Source organism: Lithobates pipiens, unplaced genomic scaffold (genome assembly GCF_037356315.1).
Source record: "Lithobates pipiens isolate NorthernLeopardFrog02 unplaced genomic scaffold, aLitPip1_a1.2 Scaffold_13, whole genome shotgun sequence".
Taxonomy (NCBI): domain Eukaryota; kingdom Metazoa; phylum Chordata; class Amphibia; order Anura; family Ranidae; genus Lithobates; species Lithobates pipiens.
Genome location: NW_027507718.1, coordinates 372,216,922 through 372,234,248, shown reverse-complemented (window position 1 = coordinate 372,234,248; position 17,327 = coordinate 372,216,922).

The following is a 17,327-nucleotide window of genomic DNA, read 5'->3' as shown; positions in this document are numbered from 1 at the left end:
TTCCTGCGAGCACCAGACTTCTTCACATTAGACCCATCTTCTCCTTCTCCCATGGCAGCAATTCATTATGAGGCCAAGCAATCTTTGCATAGTTTGCCACAAACCTCCAATAGTAAGAGTAGAATCCCAAGAAAGATCTCAATTCAGTTACAGTCCTTGGCCTAGGCCATGTAGTGACGGCCTCCAACTTTGTCGGGTCCATGGCTACTCTTCCAGCAGAGATGACATGGCCCAAGTAGGTGATAGAAGTTCTATAAAACTGGCACGTTTCCAAACACAGCTTTAACCCTTCTTCATGGAACCTTGCAAATACCTTTTCCAACCAGGCTTCATGCTCTTCTAAAGTCTTTCTGAACACAATGATGTCGTCCAGGTACAATAGTACTTCAATCAAATTCATGACTCCTACTGTTCTTTCCAAATGCTGGAAGGTCGCTGGGGCCCCTGACAATCCTTGAGGCATCCAGCTGAACTCATAGAATCCCAAAGGGCAGATGAAAGTGGTCTTCTCTCTGTCCTCGGGGTGCATGGGGATTTGTTAGTACCCACTTTTTTAAGTCTAGTACCCTGAACCATGTGGCTCCAGTAAGAAATTGTAAGGCATCTTCAATGCGACTGGTTGTGCACTGGTCAGGAACAGTAGGTCGATTCAAAGTCTGGTAATCAATGCACATGTTCAAGAATTCATTCTTCTTCTGCACCACCATATTGGGAGAGGCGTACTGACTTCCGGACTCTTGAATGAGCCCAGACCTCTTCAACTCGGCCAACTGTTCCTGAAGTTCTTCTAGATCGCTGAGAGGTATTCTCCGAGCTCACTCTCGAAAGAGCTTGTCTTTCTGCAACTGGATTCGATGCTGAGCACTGTTGGCACATCCCACATCAAAATCATTCTTTGAAAAGATTCTTTCCCACCGAGCCAGCTGAAATTCATCCTTTGCTGCCATATGGAAGGTAAAGCTTCAGAGCAGTGCTGCATCTCCACCTGCATCCTTTGGTATTCTTCTTTCCTAGCAGCCTCTTCAGGAACACAGGGGTGGTCACACTCACTTGTCCCACCAGCATACGTGCTCCTAAGCTAATTGGATGATCTGTGACATTCAGAAGACTGATTGAAACCCTCTTCCCATGTTGGGACATATCCTTTGTAGGGACTAACTCAGGGCCCATCGCTTTCTTAACAGCTTTGGCCTGCTCGTCAGTCTCAAACACAACGGAAGGGCTGGGTTTATCCCAGGTCAACTTGAATGTAGCCTTCAGGTAAGTAACTTCTGCAAAAACATAAAGTCCATAAAAATAACAGAAAAATGCTTCAAATCCGCTGTGCAGAAAGTGCAAAAAGATTTTCAGAAATTCAGGCTTGACACGACACCCACCCATGTGCAATAATACAGCAAACACTGTTCCTGGCGTTCTTTTTCATGAGACTGAAAGTGACGTCAACCATACCGGAAACTGCATCTTGACGCAGCTTCTGGTACGATTGACGTCACTTCTGGTCTCATGGAAAAGAATGCCAGGAACGGCGTTTGCTGTATTACTGTCTCCATTTTATGCCTGTTTTTAACTTACATCTGTAAGTATGCATTTTCAGGCGCAATAATACTGTTTTTTAATGTACTTCACTATCAGTTCATTTTCTTTCATTCTGGGTACCTGTTTATATGGTTGAGAAATCATCTTATGGCATGTTGTGATGATCTTCTATCAAGTCCCAATACCGAATCTACCATCTTGGATATCATTATAAGTCTGAAGTGACCCCCAGACTGCAAAGCTGGTTGTCGTTGTGATCCAGTGAGTGGGGACACATGTGGGTTTGTCGTGTCATGTCTGAACATTTCTGAAACACTTTTTGCACTTTCTGCACAGCAGATTTGAAGCATTTTTTCAGTTATTTTTATGGACTTTATGTTTTTGATGCCTTTCCATCTATAATATGTTTATGTTTGTGAGCACTGTATTAATTCTTTCATATTGTTCAAGTGATTAGCACTTTGTGTATAGCAGCTACATTCACTATATATCACTTTATTTGTTCCCTATCGGTGCGAGTGTATAATTTATATAATTTTTATATACATTTTTTTTTTCAAGTAATTTCTCCAGGCTTCAGAACTCTCTCCCTATTTTCCAGCTTCCACAGATGTCCCACCCCCTCGTCAAGGGAGCTCCATTCCTTGGCAACACGTCGACAAGCAAGAAGCAATTTAGGGTGAATCCCATTGGGCATGGAACCATCTTCTCCCAGCACAGACAACAGCCTCCTTACCAAGTCAGTGTTCATCCCAATCAGTATGGAATTCTGTTCAGCTCCTGGTAGACTGCGGCACACTACTGTCAGTGTATCACACTCCTCCAATTTTCCAGCAGCTGCCAGCTCAAATGCAATCTGGATGGGAATATATCCATCATATGGGCACTTGTCAGTTCCCATGCCCCAGATCTCCAGTTCTTCAAGCTTGCATAGAGGAATGTGCTTCAGGTACCTGTCATAAAAGTCCCTGTAGGAGTAGTATGACCTGTGCCCCAGTATCCAACAGTGCCCTTGGAGATGGCCCCACTAACCTCTCTGGTAAGCTTCCTGGGGTTTTTTCAGTAAGGATTTTTCTGTGATCTTCCCTAGCCTTACTATAAGAAGACCTAACAATGACCCTGGGTGGTGGTTTGTCATTGACCTCCTTCGCCCGTGTCTCCAACTCCAGTGATGGGTTACTTGACTGTGAAGTGATGGGATTGTCAACCATAGGCCTTTCTTCTGGCGTTTCTTCTTAGCCCTTTTTTTTTCAATCTTGGAGCTCTGTTTCTCCTCGGGGGTTCCCAACTGGCTCCTTCACTGAGACCCCTGGAAGTTTCCCATCTTCTAGTTCAGGAGTAACTTTTGCAACACCCTCAAGAGCTCCAAAAGAAGAAGTTCTGTATTCCCTTACTTTTGAAGATAAACTGCACTCTGAAATTCCCTGCTTCCCCACACTAGAAACACGTCTGAGTATCAGTCTTCCGTGTTTGAGCTCTGGCTTGTGCTTCCATAACACACATCAAGGCCTGTTGCATCTGGTCTTGAGCTTGAGCAACCTGTGTGAGTAACTTAACTGGGGCAGCTTTGGGTACAGACTGCACCACAGGAGCCTTTAAGCACTCCCCTCACTCTGACTCCTCATCAGTATCCACTTTCTGCCCACCAGTATCCACTTGAGTTAGATGAGCCATTACTTTCTCCACCTTCGGCAGAACCATTGCCACCTCTAGTGACCCTTGATTTTTCTCATCCAACAAAGCTTCTTCCTCTCTGACCAGCTTCATCAGTTCTGAATAAGTTGGGGCCACCTGTGTCCCCTTCAGCAACAACCGGAGCACAATGGTATGATTAGGCCTGGTACCTTGTAGAATTCTTTTGAGCCTCACTTTGTCAGCTTCCCGAGGCTCAATCCCTTTTTCAGGATGATCTGATGCAGGATTCAATCTACTCTGACAACGTAATCGGACAAAATTAAAAATATGATTACTAAAGAGTAAAAACGACACATCTAAAAAATATTGCTAATTATATAAATGAAAAACAGCTGCAGCTATTTAAAATGTGTTCTGGCAACACATATATAAATGAATAAAAATTAATAATAGTGTGCTAATTTTTCAAATATATGCTTCATAATAAACTCCAGTAAATAAGTGACAAAATGTGATCGTAAAAGATATATAAAAAAAGTCCACATGCACAAAAATATAAATAAAAAACTCTTGAATGCTGGAGAGATGTGAATAAAATGAATCCGTGCTCCATGACAGTCTCTGCAGGGAATAAGTGCTGACAGATAATCACCACCACCTCAGTGTGCAATGCCTGCTCACCTCACATAAAGACCCCCTTGGGTCTATTGAACTTTCAATAGTAATCCACACAAGGATCAGCTTGATCATCCACGGGTTTTCAGCTAATGGCTCCAGAATTAGCAGGACTTCTCCACAAATAATTACTTTCTCCAGGTTCAATTTCTCCTTTGCTACCTTTTCCAGCTATGTCTTCTCTCTACTTTAGCGCACTATTATTCGTTTTTATTCAACGTAATCGGACAGCCTTTCTCCTTGCCACTGATGAGTGTGTTTGAATTGGTACATCAGGTCAGGTAGCTTTCCACTTTTCCACAGACTGTGCATAAAGCCTTGATGTAATCCATAGCCACACAGTCTTGTTTTCCTCTCTTCAAACTCCGGATGACATCAGCTGCTGGACTTATGAGACTCACTGATCTGCTGTCTTTTCACCACCTCAGGCACGTTCCATTCTTCAACTGCCCGCATAACTTGATCCAACTTTCAAAATTCTCCTACCCCCTTGGTGTTGGTGCACGACCCTAGAAAAACTGCAATTTCCGATACCCCTGATGAGCTGAGATGGTGTTGCTCTTTATCAGGGTTTCTACTAGCTCATATCCATGTACAAAGAAGCTGGAGGCATTCCTGTAGTCGGGCCATCTGCTGCTTCTGATGCTGGACTCGCCGATCCTAATAGAAAGAAATTTTCGTCACAATCACCTACGGGCAGTAATTGTATCACCTGTGCCTCTAATTTTTCTACCAAGCTCACAGCACTCTTCTGAAACTCAGCTGGAACACTCTTCCACCACTCTAGGAGAATGTAGGTGTAATCCTCGTCATTACACCTACATTCAAAACAGGCAGCAGAAAGGTAGTGGGCTGGCATTTTGGGTTCTAGGTCAGACCACTCATTTCTGTCTCCTCAGCCCAAAAGCCATAAACATCAAAACAACTGACAAAATATTCAGCAACTGTTGTGTTTAAATTGGCTGGCTCATTTAAAGAGTTCCAGATAAATGAGAGCAGACCCCTTGTGTTAAACAACACTAGTCACTCATAGAGAGGACAAAAGGGGTTATTGGTAACCCCACAGAATCCAACAGATTTTCAGCTAGCACCTAAAGTATGATGGATGGAATAATCCTTGATGGTAGAACAGAGCAAATTTAGCTGATATGAGATTAACCCTTTGAAATTGCAGACTAACTTGCATCGAAGCACAAGTGGTCACCATATACGTTGTTTCAATAGTATTGTATCCAGTGGGACTACAGGTGACAGTGATGTGAGCAAAGCACAGATGTCGGCATACAAAAAATTAATGAACCTGCATCCAGAACCTGCATCCAGTAGCACTACAAGTGTAAGAGATTTGAGCAGAGACAATGATGTATATATGCAGTGTCTATAGGATTAACTGGGCATGTGCCCGCTCACCAACAGTGTAACAGAAGTTGCTGGTAGTGATGCAGATGATGATGGTTCTTTCAGGCTCTCCCTCTGGGTCCTGGCTTGGAGGATGGCGCCTAACCTCTGTCACACCGTGCCGTGGCCCACCCGTATCTGAAGTGCACGTAGCATGAAGGATCAGGAACAACCTCTGGACCATTGTAGATACAAAATGATGCTGCCCGCAGATGTCCCTCTGGATGCCACTGTATAACTCTCTCCTATGCAGGCCCTGACTCAGCTTCAGCTCACACTGGCACAGAGTTTCTGCTAGCAGATCCAGGCCAGGATCCCAAAAGAGTGATCTAGGCCTCAACAAGCTTCTTTATATCCTCTTCCAGCAGTCTGATCTTTCCTCACAGCCATCTGGTGGTTGTAGTTCAGGCCAGTCCTGCTGCAATTGAAACCCCAGAATTCGTAACTACACATCCCACAATGCTTTGCTCTGTCTTTATAAAATTATTTAGCCCAAGCCAACACTAGAGGGAAACAGATCAACATCAACAGCACTGCATATTGTCCCTAAATTGCAGGCAACAATAGCCAGCTCCTGGTTACATGAATGAATAGTGGTACTATGTGCCCCTTATTTACTCATGGGGGGGACAATATCTAGGACCACCTTATTTTAAGTTTCCAAAATCCAAAAAGCCATATGCCCGCAGACCCACACAATCAGGGTTTTGGGGAAGAAGCACCTTGTCCTCATCGACAAGGAGACAAAGTGCTTAACCATGGGGTCCCCGCTGGCAAGGTACCAGTAGCAGCCCATCCATAGAGGGCACATGGGCGCTGCCTGCCCTATCCATGCGTCCAGCCCCCTGATCTACATATCAGTGGTGCCAGACCATTGATTTCAATGCGGCAAGGTGTTTTTTTGAAGCACCTAATTGGAGCCAGAGGCTCTAATAGGCTTCAAAAGGGGTGGCCTCGGAGCGTAGAGAATTGTGGTCCGAGGCCACCCAGTTGTGTGACCATAGCGAATAAATTTGCACTATTTTCGCACTAAAGTTCCTCACCGCCAATAAAGAGGTAGGTCAGTGAGACCTGTTTCCCGATTGGCCAAAGCATCAGGCAATCCTATTGGAACTTTGGCGGAAGAGGAGACACACAGTGAAGGAAGCTGGAGAAGTGGACACCGGTAACGTGGCAGCTGCTGCCCACACTCAAGGAATGGAGGAGAGGACACCACAGCTCCGTGGGTAAGTGTCGGGGGGGGGGGTTCACTGCCATGCCACACTACACTGGGGAGGGGGGTGTTCTTTGAAGAAGAACCCAAAAGCCTCCACAGAAGGGTAGATTCGCATGTTCATCCCCTTTTCTGTAGTAGCAAGGCTACATGTTTGAATAAGAGTGTAGTGTGGATTTTGGTGATCAATGCCACATTATTTTGCTTGCTTTTTTGGAGGGTTCCCCCTTAAAAAATATGTTTTTCTTTTTATAGTGTCATCAAGGATAAGGGTTTAATATGTAATTTAGGGGAGGTCCCCGAATTAACATCTACACCAGACCCTCATCTAAGATAAGGGTAATATACTGCATGCATATGATGGGCCCGTCTGCTTTGCATACATACAGTACAAAAAGAACAGATGTGCAACTTCACAAGCAAGTTCAGGGCATCCCCCAGGCATGTTGTTTAAAGGAATTACCGTATGTATTTTTAATGTTGCCCTTTCAGGATCATTGAAATTACTGCTCCCAACCACTAGTGAGTATGTTTGATTCACGATACTGCCTTTTGCTTTTGTCAGGCACAGCACACGTGCTTTATTAATAATTGTTTGAAATAGAGCAGCAGAAATAGAGATGTATTAGGAGAAAAAAAGTAATTTCTTGTGTTCTTGAGTATTCAGAAGTTGGTTTGGCTGCAAATTGTTTGCTGGCTCTGTGTTTGAAAGACATCCTGTCCTCCTATAGTGCTTCTATCCTAGCACACATACTGCTGGAATTTTGCACATAAACATTTTATGTTGCATTCTGTTAATATTGCAATCTGTCACATTCACAAGTCCTACTCCTATTATCCCAAAGGTCTATCTTTACAGTGTCCACAGCATTTTTAAATTATTTTTTATTATTATAATACATGATTTATATAGAACCAATAGTTAGTGCAGTGCTTTAGAATATACCTGGAGACATATAAGTTACACTACAGTTTAACAAAAATGGTTAAGGAGGCCCTACTTGTGAAATCCTATTATCTAATAGGCAGGAACAAGTGGTTAAAAAGGTAAAATCTGTGTAGCGAAGAGTTGATAAAGAAAGAAAATTTACATTTTGCATCCAGTTAATGTAAAAACATTTTTGAAGATTGAACATTTGTATAAATGTTGTAAGTGTTTTAGCAAGGTGTACTGTTCAGTAAATTCCAGACTCTTTAAAGCCATATCCTAACACATTGCATTGGGTTTTACTGAACCATCTGGAAGCCAGGTTTCTGTAATAAACTGTTTTATATAATAAAGGTGAGACATTGTTTTGGCTTATAGCAAGCTGCAAACAAGAACTGATGTCAAAGTGTTTTTAAGTACTTGTCACATACCTTATAACAGAGCCTGACTTGTAGAAAGAGACCTCTCTTACAGCCCTGGCTCAGGGGACACTGGAGTTGCAACAGTGGCTGCAAGGGTGCAGTGAGGTGGGAGTGCCTGCGGAATTCCTTTTTGACAGTACAGATGGGCAGCTGACCAGGCTGGGTTGTGAGCAGCAGATGGAAGCGGAACAAGCAGCAGGTGTGGATGCACAGCAGATGCAGGACAGCATCACCAGGTACTGGATGGAGCAGGATGGAGTAAGACTGGAGCATGGTCAGACAAGCCGGGTCAATCACAGACAATCAGATATGGCATAAGCGGTAAGCATAGATTGGTCAGTAGGCAGGCAGAGGTTGGCAGCAGGATATCAGGCATAATAGCGGGTATAGCAAGGTTAAGACAAGCCAGGGTCAGGACTGGAGATAGGAAAGCATAGTCAAGGAAGCCGGGTCAAACACAGGTAATCAGATACAGGATCAAATTCAGGTAAAGCTGCAGATCAGACAGCACTGCACTAGTGCAGCTGCTGGTCTAATATAGGCCATTTGGCACCAGCATTAATGGCTAACATGTGCATGCATTTTTGCAATAATGTTTCCCGTGCGTGAGTGCAAGACGGGCATATACGAATGCATATCTGTGCATGCATATCTGCCTCTGCCTAGGCGCTTCGGCTGCACTTTGGCCAGCACGTCCCTGACAGTACTCTATTGGAGCACAAACTCTCCATGGTCCAACAGAAAGCATTCTGACATGAGGTTGAACAGTGCCAAAGAAGACCCACAATAACCCCAATACACCACTAGTAATACACTTGCCAGACATAAGAAGGATGGGTATTCAGAGTCTGAAGGGACTGAAACTAAGGGTCTCACAGAAAACATGTTGTTACTTAAATTTAAATATAGTTATGCTCAGAAGTCAGGATATGATAAATGTTGGATATGTAGTAAACTGCATCCAAGCACAGCCTGTATTCCACTTATGGCTTTACCCATGAATATCACCCCTTTTCTAAATGGAACACCCCTCATTACTCTCACTGGAGTGCAGATAACACCAGGGAGTAGTCCTGTCACCTTCCAACCAATGGGAAGGAGTCATTTCCCTGATTGGTGTTTTAGATTGGGTAACTCATCAAAGGGTGGGGAGGTATGCAGTCACACTAGGATCAACTTCTCCATGTCCTTCGATCACTCCACAGTGTTTGACACCTCAGATCGTGCCGTAAATCACACCATATATGCCCTCATACATGCCCCTGACCCCCATGCTGAGATTGTAGAACTACTCTCACAGCTTGCCCTTGCAGGATTCTCTGAAGTTACCCAACAAATCCTTAGCAGACGGCCACTCACCTTGGGCAACAGCACATACATTTGTTGCGGAAGGACATGCCATCCATGGATTCCTAGTGATCCCCAGGGATGGTGTTAGCCTCATTAGTCCCAATAATGGGAATTCTTGGAGACAATGAGGGATGTCACTTCCTTAGGGCTGGTGGTCATCCCAGATACTCCCTTGAGCATTGTTATGCCAGATCATTGTTCTTAGAGAAGGACATGGCCTGGGCATGGTTCCCTTCAGGAACCGGATGGGGTATTGACATGATGAAAAGGCTAAATAATTATTCTGGGATTTTGGATGAAATACTAGATAAGAATTCTGCTGACATTACCAGCCTTAACTTGGAAACCAGAGCACTAAGAAAGCAGCTAGAGCTTCATGACTTGGCCATTGAGAGCATGAGTGCAGCACTCATGGGGTTATGTGAGGTAACAAAGGATTATGAATGTTGTACCTGGATACAGTGGTGTGAAAAAGTGTTTGCCCCCTTCCTCATTTCCTGTTCCTTTGCATGTTTGTCACACTTAAGTGTTTCGGAACATCAAACCAATTTAAACAATAGTCAAGGACAACACAAGTAAACACAAAATGCAATTTGTAAATGAAGGTGTTTATTATTAAAGGTGAAAAAAAATCCAAACCATCATGGCCCTGTGTGAAAAAGTGATTGCCCCCTAAACCTAATAACTGGTTGGGCCACCCTTAGCAGCAACAACTGCAATCAAGCGTTTGCGATAACGTGCAATGAGGCTTTTACAGCGTCCTGGAGGAATTTTGGCCCACTCATCTTTGCAGAATTGTCCTAATTCAGTTACATTAGAGGGTTTTCGAGCATGAACGGCCTTTTTAAGGTCATACCACAACATCTCAATAGGATTCAGGTCAGGACTTTGGCTAGGCCACTCCAAAGTCTTCATTTTGTTTTTCTCCAGCCATTCGGTGGTGGACTTGCTGGTGTGTTTAGGATCATTGTCCTGCTGCAGAACCCAAGTTCGTTTCAGCTTGAGTACACGAACAGATGGTCGGACATTCTCCTTCAGGATCTCTTGGTAGACAGCAGAATTCATAGTTCCTTTTATCACGGCAAGTCTTCCAGGTCCTGAAGCAGCAAAACAGCCCCAGACCATCACACTACCACCACCATATTTTACTGTTGGTATAATGTTCTTTTTATGAAATGCAGTGTTCCTTCTACGCCAGATATACTTGGACACACACCTTCCAAAGAGTTCCACTTTTGTCTCATCGGTCCACAGAATGTTGTCCCAAAAGTCTTGGGGATCATCAAGATGTGTTGTGGAGAAATTGAGACGAGCTTTGATGTTCTTTTTGCTCAGCAGTGGTTTTCTCCTTGGAACTCTGCCATGCAGGCCATTTTTGCCCAGTCTTTTCCTGATGGTGGAGGCATGGACGCTGACCTTAACTGAGGCAAGTGAGGCCTGCAGTTCCTTGGACGTTGTTGTGGGGTCTTTTGTGACCTCTTGGATGAGTCATCGCTGCGCTCTTGGGGTAATTTTGGGCGGCCGGCCACTCCTGGGAAGATTCACCACTGTTCCATGTCTTCGCCATTTGTGGATAATGGCTCTCACTGTGGTTCGCTGGATTCCCAAAGCTTTGGAAATGGCTTTATAACCCTTTCCAGACTGATAGATCTCAATTACTTTCTTTCTCAATTGTTCCTGAATTTCTTTGGGTCTCGGCATGATGTGTAGCTTTTAAGGATCTTCTGGTGGACCTTACTGTGTCAAGCAGCTCCTATTTAAGTGATGCCTTGATTGTGAACAGGTGTGGCAATAATCAGGCCTGGGTGTGGCTAGAGAAATTGAACTCAGGTGTGGACAACCACAGTTATAGTATGTTTTAACAAGGGGGGCAATCACTTTTTCACACAGGGCCATGGTGGTTTGAATTTTTTTTCACCTTTAATAATAAACACCTTAATTTACAAATTGCATTTTGTGTTTACTTGTGTTGTCCTTGACTATTGTTTAAATTGGTTTGATGTTCCGAAACACTTAAGTGTGACAAACATGCAAAGGAACAGGAAATGAGGAAGGGGGCAAACACTTTTTCACACCACTGTACATAATACCAGTATGGAGGTCCCTGATTATTTTGACATAATTGCTCAGCACATGAAGGAAGTTGACAAATTGCAGGTTGACGCAAGAGACCTTGCTAAGACTTGGAACCCCTTGGGTAGCATGGGTGGGTTTGGTTTCAATGGAGTTTTCTCCTGGATTAGGGATATTGCTATGTTTGTTGTACTGATTTTTCTTATGGTATTACTTTTATATGCCTGTTTCAAGTTTATTATGCGTATGATTTCCCGAGGTACTCGACCTCCCGACCCAGCTGTGATTTCATGAATTAAAGAGGGAATTGTAGTGATATGACTGAACAATAGTGACTCCATCTTGTTCTGGCTATAGAGCAATATGCTTTTAATTCAGTTTTGAGAACTTATTCTGAAGTTTTATTCTTCACTTTTAGTGTCTAGCTATATGATACAAGAGCACACATAAACTTGCTTGCATAAGTATTTTGTGAGCATTCTATAATGTATAAATAAGATGTGGTATCTCCCGCCTTCCTCTTTTTAGGGTACACAGATACACAAACTCGGGACGGGAAACCAAGTATTAGTCATCACCAGATGGTATTTTCATCCTGGTAACCTTATGACAGCTATGTCTCAAAGGTTATTTACGTTATAGGCGTGTATAACATTATGGTAATGAACTGTTTTATTATTAATGATATTCATATATCCTTCCACTAACACACCCCTTTTCCCCATTATTTCAGATACAAGCTGTCCCCACCCAAATAAATATCAGACATTTTCTATGAACTAACTCTGTTGTATTATTCTGTTTACTGAAAGTGTCTCCCAGTACTGGGGGTCTCGAAGAGTGTCTTGCAGTATTGACCCTTGGCTAGTCCATGTGTTACCTGGAGTACCTGTAGAACCACTACAGCTAAGATCTCAGTGAATAAGTAATAATTGCAACTTTAGACCCATTTAGATCACTGCAGTCCCTTGCTGTGCATTAATGCATGTTTTGTCATGCATTAACATGCATTGCATTAGGACAGCCCATTTATTATGACCAGGCTGCCAATGAACATGCCATGACTGAGAGCAAGATGATATTTTTTGCAATGTAAAAGCATGAATGGGCCCTAGGGAGTATCTGTATTATAAATTTCACTGTGCAGATTTTTTTATGTTTAAATGCCTAAATCAGGAAATAAAAGCCTTGCGGCCACTAGATGGCATGTATGATAATTATTATACACAAAATATGTCAAATTTCATTGGGGCTCTGTAAATGTTTGTCAGAGTCATACAGTGAAATTCTTATACAAATGTTGGGTTTTCTTTTAGCCCATTTAGACTACTAATGTGTGCTAATTTTTGTTAATTCTGAGTGGCCTGCCAGTGCACTGAAATGGCCAGAAAAGTGGTGTGGCATCATTATGAGAGTGAGGCCCGCACCCGGGTGACACCCGCCAGAGGGGGTGACACCAGGGCTTTTTCCAGCTGAAACATGGCAGAAGAGAGTTCCGCCATCTCTGACACTGCCCTGTGCTTTCCACGCAATATTGTCACTTCTAAACACAGAAAACAGGCTTCTATATTTAGAAGTGACAGCTCTCCTGTCCGGCTGCTGCACTAAACCCCGGGAGCAGCTGGGGTAATAATGCTGGCCATGGATTCTCTGCACCTACCCACAGCATCGCTCGCTGCCCCCGTAACACTAGATCCAGGGAGGGGGAGCTTTTACTAGGCGATTCCTCCTCGGCTCTGACGTTTCTTATGATGGATTAGGAGGAGGAGCCTGGGAGAAGGGACATCTCACTCACTGCATTGAGCTCGTATCTAAGACTGTGTTCAGAGGGGAGATTTTAAAGTGTGCTAATTGTACAGGAAGGGGGGTGGGTGTCTGTCCTGGGAGGGGGAATACAGTCCTGTCAAGGATGGTGATTTGGGGGTGGGACTCTTCACCATGTACCAACCTGAACTCTGTACCCTGCACCCACCTGAACTCTGCACTCTGTATGTAGCCCCCTCCTGGTATTTAATGACCCTTTAGGACCTCCCACACCCAGTTGCTGTGGCACGTTCAACTACCCACCCCTTACTTCAGGGAAAGGTGTGAGGCATGGTTGAGTTCCTGCACCTTTTCTCTGAGAAAAATGCCCTGGGTGGCACTATCAAGTACCACTGTGACATGTCGGGGGAGCGGGGGTGTGAGAGGCATGTGATGCGCTAGCCTGCTCAGTGCCCTACTGGCTGTCCTACTGGGGGGGGGGGGTGACACCATGTTTTACTGCCCCAGGTGACACCAACCCTAGTGACGCCACTAAATATGATTGCACACGTGTGAATGATCCCTAAGTGCAAGGGGCTTTTTTCAGTTTAGAAAGTGCTCAGGCAAATGATGTTATAGGCTTGGTTCACACCCACAGCCAAATTGTGCTGCTTCTAGAAGGCATGCAATTCATTCTGAATGGCACCCCCATGCATCTCAGCATACAGCACGTTTGCAGGTGTGGGAACCGCAGGGAAATTGAATGGTCAAAAAATCATGCGATTTCTCTTCAGCCACATTTTTTAAAAGGTGCATGCACTTTTTTTGCGGAAACAAAGGCAAGGCAGCCTATTCATTTGAATGGGCTGCTGTGCCCGTGCAAACGTGACCCGCACAAAATGCATACGTGTTTACCTAGGGTAAGTTTTTAAAGTGTGCTTTAATGTGGGAGATACTTTATTTGCTAGTGAAATTTAGTGCAGCTTCAGCATACAGGGACCTAATACCGCTATCTTGAAACAAAGGAATTGCTAAGTCTAAAGGAAAGTAGCCAGATAAACAATGTGTAGCAACCTTGGAGCAAGCCAAAGGTTAAAGATAGAGCATAGCAGCCTGGATTATAATGTGCCACAACAAAAGCTTATGCTTTTGTTAAATTAGGAAATATTAAGGAAGGACAGCGTAAGAGTGATAGCTAATCAGGAAGTAAACTGGAAACAAAACTGCAAATTCTTGCAATTATATTGTTTTCTTTAGAGTACATAGACTGTATACATACACTATAATAATACATTTAGAATAGGATAAAAAAAAATGTTCCTTAAAGTGCAATTAAACCCTAATGTTATCAACTAACAAAAGTTTGCACCAATTACATTTAGGATTGTTTGGTGTTTCATGCTACTTTTCAGTTTAGCGAAGAATAATTGATTGCATTCCCCTAACAGCACTTTTGTTTTTGTGGTGGCTCCACTACTCAAGCTCTCTTAAAGCAGAGTTCCAGTCCTTTATAAGCTTATTAAAAGTCAGCAGCTACAAAAAGTGTAGCTGCTGACTTTTAATAAACAGACACTCACCTGTTCCATGGTCCAGCGATGCGGCAGCTCAAAGCCTCACTCCTCTCCCCCTCTTCTCTGCGGCGCAGGCATTGCAAGTATGGGCACCCGGCTGTGACAAGTTGTGGCGAGTCACACTGCAACTTCTCAGTGGCCAGCAAATCTTCTGGGACCTGTGACATGAGGGGGGAGAGGAGGAGTTACCTAGGCAGTGAGAGTGGTAGTGGGAGCTTGGTACCTGTCAAATCCCGCCCCCCCACAAAAAAAAATGACATGCCAAATGTGGCATGTAAGGGGGCGAGGTGTTTTAAAGCGGAAGTTCCACTTTTGGGTGGAACTCTGATTTAATTGATCTACTTCTGAGTGCATGCTCCTCCTCCCAGGGAATATACTGCGCCTAGCTGCTCTGTGTGCCTAATATTATTTGTGAACTGCCCATCTGCTATAATGGATAGGTTAACATCATTTATACACAGTGGTGATGATGCATGCCAGTGGGGATGATAGGAGAGGGGAGAGAGGATGCATGCTCCCCCATTGCTACGTATGGAAGAGAAGGGGTGCTTTCAAAAGAAAAGTACGGTAGTAAAACTTTTAGAAGAGAGAACATAAAATACAGTGACTTTTTAAAAATAATAAAGCCTCATTCTCAAAGGTACTGGCACCTGTACTGTGTGAATGAGGCATTTGTTTTTGCACATGCATCTGTCCTGAGCTGTGTGCAGACAGCCTACGGAAGTGAATGCAGATACAGAGGATGCACTGACACGGCCACCTGTCTGCATTAAGAGCTGCACACCCACTCCTGCACGCATGTCAAAGTCTGCATTCACTTCCATAGACTGCCTGCAAACACTCCAGGGGCTTCATATAATATCCCCTCCAGAACCAGGTAGCTTTCACCCAGCTGTCATATTACTTTAGGCTGGGGGGGAGGGGGGGTAACAGTTAAAATATATTTTAAGGACAACACTTTATTTTTTTTTGCTTTGAATAAATAAGATATATATATATATATATATATAAATTCCTTCTTCTTAATAGTATTATTATTATAATTTTGTGTGTGTGTGTGTGTGTGTGTGAGAAAGTGAAAAAATCCACCCAAGTAAGTGAAAATCCTCTCGTATGCCCCGTACACAGGAGCAGATTTTCCATCAGAAAAACCATCCAAGTTTTGGATGGTTTCTGCTCAAGCTTGGCTTGCTCACACACGGTCACACAAAAGTTCTCTGAACTTTCGACCGCCAAGAACGCGGTGACGTACAACACTACGACGAGCCGAGAAAATGAAGTTCAATGCTTCAGAGCATGTGTCGAATTGTTTCTGAGCACGCGTAGGAATTTTACGTGTCAGAATAGGTACAGATGATCTGAATTTCCGATCAGAACTTTTTCCGACCGAAAAATTGAGAACATGCTCTCAATCTTTTGCTGGCGGAAATTCTACCAGCAAAAGTCCGATGGAGCATTTTCCGACCAAAATCTCTCATCAGTCTCTTTGCTGGCCGAATTTCCAATCGTGTACACGGGGCATTAGTTGTCACTAGAATAAGTCACTTCATTGGAAGATTATTTCCCCACACCTCAGTGTTAAGAACATTCACCAGCACAAAGTTTAAAAAGCAGAGACACAAACAGCACAAAACACCTTAGAGAGGTTCTAGCCCTTCCCCCACACTATCCAATATAACAAAAAATGACTATAGGTACACTTTAAGAATAATAATAAGTGAAAAGATGTCCAGTATCTTGTTAATAAGTGTGCATGCCCTATAGAAGAAGCAGATGAAGAAATACATTGTAGCACCACTCTTGCAGGAGCCGTTTGGTATCTTGGGCTCTCTGTTCCTGTGTCTCGGCTCCAATAACAATGTCAGCCCCTCTGGCACACCTAGTTGAAATACTTAAAAAATTACAAGCAAAGATACCTTTGGTGTGACAGTGAGATAATACCAGGAAATTATTATGAGTCCTTTAGTGGTAAAGGAACTTAATGTATTGGCAGGGGTTGGTGTAAATAGTGTTTTGAAAAATAAACGTACAGAAGGTAGGTTTAGACACAGCTTGCTAGACTGTGTAGTCACTATGCCAAAGCAGAGTTATGTACCACTAGACTGGAATTAACACATAAACCAGCAAGATCAGTAGTAGCCGGGAATATAAACATTAAAGTGGTTGTAAAGTCACTACTGACAAATCCTGTAATTCCCTCTCTTACATGATGATATAATGTGCAGTAACTGTTTTTTTTAAATTATTATTATTATTATTATGCAAAATACATTATTTACATTGCCGCTGGGCACTCATGTGACCTGCCAGCTCTCTCTTACCCCACTCTGAGCACTACAGTCGGATGGGCCAAGACCCCCTGCTGACATCAGTCGGTAGGAGAGAAGGAGAGTAGCGTGATGACACGTGAGCATCCAGCATTGCTGTAAATAAGGTATTTTGCCCAATAATTTAAAAAAACACAAAAAAAAAAAATCTAAACACAGTTGCTGCACATTATATCACTCTGTAAGAGAGGAAATTACAGGATTTGTCAGTAGTAATGTTACAGACTCCCGGGCTGACAGGCAGAGAGGGAGGGGGGAGAGAGGAGAGCAGCGGGCTGATGGAGGCACGTAACCTGAACACGGTAATCATGGATCACCAGCCATGATTACTGTTGTTAGCACACTAAGGGGGACACAGGAACATGCAGGATCAACCAGGTGTTTTAGAACATAGAGAGGGACAAATTACACTTTAACTATGTTGTGTTTAGGGATATTGCAACTACTTGGGTGCAC